Here is an 8,034-nt window from a genome sequence, read left to right as displayed (position 1 = left end):
ATGGTATAGGGAAGGGAATTCTGAGAGAATAGTGTTCAAATCAAGTTCAAAGGGTATCAAGAAGAAACACATTGTAACTTAGTCAAATGTTGTATGTCAATTAAGATGAGGAAGGAGAATTGGCCACTGGTTTAGCCTTACAAATGCCATTGGTGGCTTCTATAAGAGCATTTTAGTGGGATTCAAGAAATTAGAATGAGACATTACAGACAGGGAGTATAGACATTTATGAATTTTGCTTGAAGTAAAGGAGATAAATGGGTAGTAAGTGGATGGGAAAGTGAAGTTGTTTTTTGTTTATTTTTGGGATGAGAGAAATAACATTCCATTGGTGTGTTGGATGTGGGGATAATTAACTAAGAAGAAGGGGAAGTTGGTAGAGCTGAGGGGGAGTTGAGAGTAGTCTCAAATACCTTGAACAGGTGAGAGGGAAGGAATCTCTCTGGGGCACAAGAGAAGGGATCACATTTAGTCAGAAGAATGAGCATTATTCATAGAAGAGGAGAGAAAGGTTAATAAATGTGGGGGTGAGAAATGATAAACTTTTTTTATGACTCAACTTTTATCAATTAAATAGGAAGAATGTTGTAAATTGAGCATGAGAATGGCAAAGGAAATATTGGGGATTTAAGGAGAAGTAAGTGTGAATTGTCTTAAAAGATAATTTCCCCAATTTTTTGAAGCCATGCCACATTAAAAAAGAATATTTGAGTGGCATGCTTGGATGGCATTTGGAGCCCTGGACAAATGTTTTTTTGCCACGAATGCTGCCTACATGCCCAGATAGCTAAAGAAAGTAATATCTTCTAGTATTCTAGTTCTATTTGGCACATATGAGAATGAATGGGCAAAGAAAATTTAAAAATATAGCCAGGTAGCAGGAAAGGATCCATGTGCATTGGAGTCCATGAATTTGAGGAGAGACTAGTCAGAATGGTTGTGTGTTTTTAGCCATCTTCAGGTACACAGGTATAGCCTTATAGGTGACTAGAGTAGGTGGAGAACTGGATTTAGCAAGTACAACAGAAGAGAAGGGAGATAGGGGGTTGAGGAGAGATACAAAGGAATGGCTGTAATTATGCACCAGATAATAGAAACTAGGTGATGAGAGAAATTAGGACACAGAATGGGTGAGGAATATTGAAAAGGTAGGTGGTTTAATGGACTATGAATATTGTGGGGTCTCAATGTTTTTGGAGTTGGAAAGAGATGATCAGACAACAGAATGATTGAGGTTGAGGTCATGAGGGGATGCAGGTATTATGGGTAATGATAAAGCCAGGGTACTGCATGGGAATGGGTAGCTGAGGTAAGGTAGAGGAAAGAGGTCGGTGAATTCAGAGGTCAAGGAATTATTTACATTGATATTAAAATCACTGAGAATGATACCAGAGGAGGATAACAGTGAATCTGAAGATAAAGTCTTCAATAAATGAGGGATAGTAATCCCAAAGAATATACATGACTAGAAGAAGAAGGACTAGTGCAGTCAGGTGGCAGAGTATAATGTCAGGGCTGAAAAAGAAGAACATTTGTGAAGGAGAGAGGAACAACATGTATATGGGGACAGTAAGAGTCAAGGCGAACATCTTCCTCCACCTCCAAGTCTGGTGGTATAAGATACGTGGGAAAGAAAGCAGGCTACTTAGATGGCCCCAGGAAGACCAGTTATCTCAGAGGGAGCCATGTTTTCATTAGCATAATGTGGTGAAGAAAACAGTTGGCCAAGTGTTTAAAGATGCAGGAGATTCCACTGAGAGGGCATGATTCCAGAGGACATCCTAGGAGGATTTGAGGGAATGTGGGCAACCTGAGCGATGGGATCAGATTGGGGGAATATGTAGAATCCTGGGGGATGAGTTTAGGTGATGACCTAGGTTAAAAGCTATGAGCCTCTCGTTACTCTTGCTGCTGCTTTAATGGTTACTGGTGAGCAAACAACTCCAGGTAGTTCAGAGTTTTGTGCCTAAGCAATTACATGTTATCTAATATCACTTTTCAGAGAACATTTTTTTTAAGACAGAAAATATGCTCTCCATAATCTAGCTGAGAAAACTGCTTGGCCTTCCCTTGGTCCTTACTTTAAAATGTCCTCAAAACTATGAATCCCAGACATGAAAAATTAGAGATCTTGTCTAACCCTTGCCTTGAGGAATTCATCCTAGAAAAACGATTATCCATTTTCTTTAAGATTCTCTTTTTAAAGCCTTTTTATTCACTCTAATTTGATCATTGATCCAAATCATAAGCAGCCCTCATCTCATCTTATTCTTACATATCAGGGTATAAGCCTTTGCTGTGGGTGTTACGGGGTGTGTGCCAGTGAATACGAACACCAGTGTGTGTGCTGGATGGTGAGAGTCGTGGTGTCCTTGATGCTCTTTAGACCTGACCTTTATGGATCTCATGGTATTTCTATTTCCTGTGACCTATGACTTTGGTTCTAACTCATCTTGTGTTTTTCTTTCAAAAAACACTGCATTGGAGGACAGGTAGAAATTCTTAGAGTCCGTCCAAGTTCTAATTGAGATGCAATCCCCATCCTCACAGCCTTTTATTGAGCAATCTTTGTTGGCACTTGTTTTCCAAATTTCCAGATAACTCATTTCAGAGTTCAACTACCCAGAAACTACCTACTTCCATACCAACAGTAAGAGGCAAATAAGAGGTGTCTGCAGTAAAGACAATCAGTATCTAGGCTGAGAGCTGGCATGTAGGTGATGCCACCTTTGTTGTGAAGCTACAGGAAGAGAAAGGCCAGCCTTCCAGCAGGCATGCGAGTAATATCCTACCTCACATCTAGGCAGTTGTACTGCTAAGGCTTTTCAAAGTCGCAATAAGGAGTTCTATGCACATTACATTCAGTGATGGAATTTTATTGTCAGAATCTTTGAGAACTTGGGGTAGGATGGAGAATTTCCTCATCAGCTGCATAATTCTCCCTGGTCCCAGGGCTTCAGCGCTGAAATGATCAATATCAGCAAAATTACTGAATAATCAAAGCACAGAGAAGTCCTGTGCCTTCCAAAGGGAAGTGTTTGAGTCAACTTTTGGCTTCTCTCTGTGGGGCTCCCCAACTAGAAATGGTTCCCAGCAATTCACCTCTTTCCTGGACATCTTCTCTAAGCATCAGGGATTTTTAACCTGAGGCTTTGGGGATTCCTGGACCGCCTAGAAATTATTTGCCTGAATTAGCTGCCTGTGCAGCTCCTTGCTGACCATAAGGGCATTTTCTGACCCATGTCTCTGTGTAGAGAGAAAGTTTTAACTATCCCCAAGAGGGTTTTCAGTATTTCTAGTGTTGACTCAGACCCAATAGACAGCAGTATGAAAGCAAAGGGACAGCAAATCAAAGAAAGCGTCCAAATGCAATTATTCAATCACAAAGATGAGAGGGGTGACATGAACTTGTGTTGCTTTTTTAATCAGTTATGTTAAGTCAAATCCCCTTACCTCTTAACGCAATCATTCACTTTCATAGCCAGGGGTCTGCCTGGTCAGTGAGTTAGAGAAAATGGAAGGGAGATGTGGGTGCTGGTGGCTTTGGAGCAATGTCATATGTGCCCCACATATGCAACCTGATGTCATTCATTCTGCATGTGGATTAGTCAGCAGCACATACTGAGGGTAACTGAAGTCAGAAAACACAGTTTATGTCATCAGTCTTTCAGTGCAGTGGCAGTGAAGGGTTTAGAGCAGGGGTGGGCAAACTTTTTGACTCGAGGCCCACAATGGGTTCTTAAACTGGACTGGAGGGCCGGAACAAAAGCATGGATGGAGTGTTTGTGTGAACTAATATAAATTCAAAGTAAACATCATTACATAAAAAGGTAGGTCTTTTTTTTTTTTTTTTTTTAGTTTTATTCATTTCAAACGGGCCGGATCCGGCCCGCGGGCCGTAGTTTGCCCACGGCTGGTTTAGAGAGTTGATACATGCATATATCTAAGGGCCTTACTATTTTTTAAGATAAATTTGCTGGGAACAGAGATGATCACTGTTCTAGTCAACTCCATTGCTATCAAGGATCATTTCTACTTTTTGTCAACCTTTCTAGTGAATATTAATGTAATTTGTAAGAAAAACTTTTTTCTTTTTGCTGGAGAACTTGGTTAATCAGGTTATTTATTGGCAAAGGAGAAGAGGGCACAGGTGAGATGCCTCTGGAAGCATTTGAAACTAGACGTGTCAGAGCTTCTGCCCAACACATTAGCAATCCCCATGTCCGTGTGCCCAGCTCCTGTGGGAAGGCCTAGGTCAGGAAGCAGAGAGCTGCTTGTCCTAGCCAGGTCCCCCGACTCTAACAGTCCCCACGACCAGCTCAGAAAGGTCAAAGCATGTAGCTAGCGGGTTTTAAAGGAATCCTAGCAGTTCCAATGTCATGTAAGGTGGGCAGAGCCCATGTGTGGCGTCTCAAACATCCCAGAAATATCAGAGAGAACTGCATAGTTATACAAAGAAAATGAAAGAGCCGGCAAGAAAGAGAAATGTTTGTGATGCGCTGTAAACATCCAATTTTCAACATGACCCAGAATTTCAGCCCCAGAAGCCGGTGGACAGACCTACCGCCTGACCTCCATCCCCAGCGAGACACAGGCACTGATGGGTGCCAGCTCCTCCAAGACCCCGTGGGTGGGAGGAACAAGACAAAATTTCTACCTCCCTTTCAAGGACTTAACAGATCAACCCAAAATGCAGCAACACTTTTAGGCATTTCTAAAAGGTTGGGAAGTCTATCCACACTGGGAAATAGATGCAAAGGGCTCTCGCCTGGAAAATACAAATGAAGAAGACTTGACTGTTCCAGGTCAGGGGAGGTCAGGAGAGGTCAGCTGAGGCCATTAGAGCCCAGGTGAGGCCAGAAGAGGTCAGGCCAGGCCAGGGGAGCTCGGCTGGGAAGGAGGCGCAGCCTTGGGGTGGGCATCCAGGAAGTAGTAAACATAGGGAGGCCACCTCTGTCAAAGGCTGCCCAAGGCTGTGAGAAGCCACCAGCCAATCACACCTTGCATGACTCTCTGACCCGAGGACCAAGGCCCAGTGCAATATGGGTGACCAGCAGACACCCAGAGCTGGGGCCACAGCACAGCGACCACTTCCTACCAGCGAGGCCCAGGCTCCATTAAGACTGTTTATGTAGCACCAAGAACGCTGTCCTCTAAATGATCTTCGGTGCGTAAAGGGTCGGCCAGGAGCATCCTGCCTCGGGCCTGTGTGGCACTAGGAAAACCCGGGCCAAGGCTCCATAGGGACTCCCGCCTGGCCAGCACGCCTCCTCCTAGTGGGGGATGCCCGGCCTGGACAGCTGGTCCGGCTCGCATCCCCCACCCGAGAGGCAAAGAAAGAATTCACTCCCAGATCTCTCTAGAAAATTGTCAAAAGCTGGTTTCTTCTCACGGCCACGCTTCCTCGCCGTGGTGGTTCGTTTCCTCCTGGGAAAAGTAAGATGTTTTGTCAGCTGTCAACACTGTGCCCCTCACATCCTTGAGCCCCGTACTTGCAACATCTTGGCTTTCTCGCTCCTTGGAGACCACACAGAGGAGCTCGGCCTGGTCTTCGTTCCCATCGTTGTAGGAGGAGCCAGTGCTGACCAGCAGCTCAAACTTCCAGCATCGGACATGGTGGACACCACCTGTGGGGGCTCCTCCTCCTGACCCTGAGTCCACGGGAAGCTTCCCCGGCACCTATGAGGTTTTGCTGTCTCGTTCTCTAATTTCGTCCTTTATGAGTTTTATTAGTGAGGCCAGATTGTAAAATCCCACTTCCTCCAACACGCCTGCTCTGCAAGGTCTTTGTTAACGATCAGCTTTCCATGTCTCGGGTCATCAGCACGGGCCCAAACAGGTGGGATCGCTGTCGATTAAATAGGCACCTGTTTCATCCTTCATCCAGGTCGGGTCGGCCTGGCACGAAGGTACAGGAAAGACTGCGGATCCCGGCACAGCGTCTGCCGGGTGGGGAGAAAGTACATGCTGCCAAAGTTGAGAAGGACCTGCTTGGATAAGAGCGGCCCCCCCAACCCCTCCCCAAACCATCTGGGGTGGCTGTAGAAGCTGGTGGTGATTCTCCGCCGTCATCCCAGTGAGCCAGCCACTGTGAGAACTACTCTTAATTTTCATCCTTTGAGAAAGCCGAACTCTTCTTTTTTTTCAAGGGAGTGAAAATTCATCTTACTCAAAAATGCATTTAGGGCTTTCATTTGTATTTTCTGCACTTGTTTTAGGGAATTGTTTTTATGTTTATCACTATCAGGTCTTTTATAAAATATTCTGTCCTTTAAGGTTGAAAAAGCCAATATTTCAATAACATGCTCTATATAATCTTAAGTAAAGTTCCTATATAAATAATACATTCTAGCCCTGGCTGGTGTGGCTCACCAGTTAGACTTAGAGCATCAGTGGTCACACCAAAGGGTCTCAGATTCGATTCCTGGTCAAGGGCATGCACCTGGGTTGTAGGTTAAGTCCCTAGCCCAGTCAGGGAATGAGCAGGAGGCAAACAATCAATGTGTCTCTATCACATAGATGTTTCTCTCGCTCTCCCCTCCCTCCCTCTCTTCCACTCTCTCTAAAAATCAATGGGAAAAATATCCTCGGTTGAGGATTAACAAACAAGAATGTAATAGCCCTAAATGGTTTGGCTCAGTGGATAGAGCATCGGCCTGTGGACTGAAGGGTCCCAGTTTCGAATCCGGTCAAGGGCATGTACCTTGGTTGTGGGCACATCCCCAGTAGGGACTGTGCAGGAGGCAGCTGATCAATGTTTCTCTCTCATCAATGTTTCTAACTCACTATCCCTCTCTCTTCCTCTCTGTAAAAAATATCAATAAAATATATTTTTTTAAAAAGAATGTAATAGATTGTAGGAAAGGCATGTAAAGCATGATGATTGCATTTTGCTTTGCTCTTTGGAATTGGGCAGGGTGGTGACAATGCTTTAATTGAAACAAGAAAACCCTGTGAAGAAAGACAAGTCAACACAACTAGCTGGTATTATGTTTAACTTCTCAGGCTTTAAAAAATAATGGTTTTGGCTCTGCTTCTGGCCTTTCATATTGTTGTTCATTTGGTTCTCAGAAGGCTTGGTTCTTTTTATTTTATTTGCATACACATCCTCTTTGTTGGAAGAACTTTCATTAAATTATCTTGTCAGGTCTACCAGATTGCTTTACACAGCTCCTGCTGCCTAGGCTGCCACCCATGGCAAACCAAGAGGCCCGGAAGGAATGTGTGCTGGACTCTTTTGAAACATGCTTGCCCTGGATCTAGTGAGTGTTAGGGTCGCCAAAGGAGGAATGCACGAGGCCAAAGTGGTCAGGGGTTACAAATGTGTTAGGTCACCTGGAGACCAGATGGGCTGAGCCCCAAAATGGCGCCAGCACCCAAAGATGGGGAGTCAGAGATTTTTAAAGGACTCTAGGGGGGCTTTTTCTGGGTGGAGAATTCTCTGTGCAGGTCCGGATTCTGGGAAACTCCGGAGGGTAGAGAGAATGGTCTTAGCAAGTGGAATGTGGTCTAAACAAGTGGAATGTTCATTGTGAAGTGGCCTCAAGGTCATTTCCCAGGGGACGAGGTATCGATTCAATTATTTGATCAGACCTAACAGTGAGATCTGTGCCTCCAGGAAAGCAGAAGGGAGAAGGCAGATTGGCTAAAAAGAGTCACTTACAGTGGATTTTTCGTTGGAGCAGCCATATAAGGTAGTGTTGCCTCAGGGACTGATACCAAGCTGAGAGGCCAAGGGAATGCTATTCATACATGTGAAATATGCAGGTACTTCTTGGGTGATATTTATCCCTCTGATTTCCATCTGGCGCTGTTGAGTACATCCTTGCAGAGCCTAGGAAGTCACTTCCTTTCAAACTTTTTGCTATGAAGACAAAAACAATAAAAACAGTGATGCCAAGCACAACTTATTACTGTGACCAGTTTTACTTCCTCTAATGGACACTTAGGGTGAGTGTGGCTGTGAAGCACGCATTCGTCAGGGTGGCTAACAATGTCTGAGGCGATCGGCTCTCAGTAGGCGGGCTCTGTGTC

The 8,034-nt window shown here is 44.6% G+C and overlaps 1 pseudogene; it reads right to left on the bottom strand.

Moving 5' to 3' along the window:
- Positions 1 to 5,388: 5,388 nt before the first annotated feature.
- Positions 5,389 to 7,689, bottom strand: LOC118665804 (annotated as a pseudogene).
- Between the last annotated feature and the right edge of the window lie 345 nt (positions 7,690 to 8,034).

This window comes from Myotis myotis, unplaced genomic scaffold (genome assembly GCF_014108235.1).
Source record: "Myotis myotis isolate mMyoMyo1 unplaced genomic scaffold, mMyoMyo1.p scaffold_m19_p_11, whole genome shotgun sequence".
Lineage (NCBI taxonomy): Eukaryota > Metazoa > Chordata > Mammalia > Chiroptera > Vespertilionidae > Myotis > Myotis myotis.
Note: the sequence above shows the minus strand (reverse complement) of the source record. Positions and strands in the feature narration are given on the sequence as shown.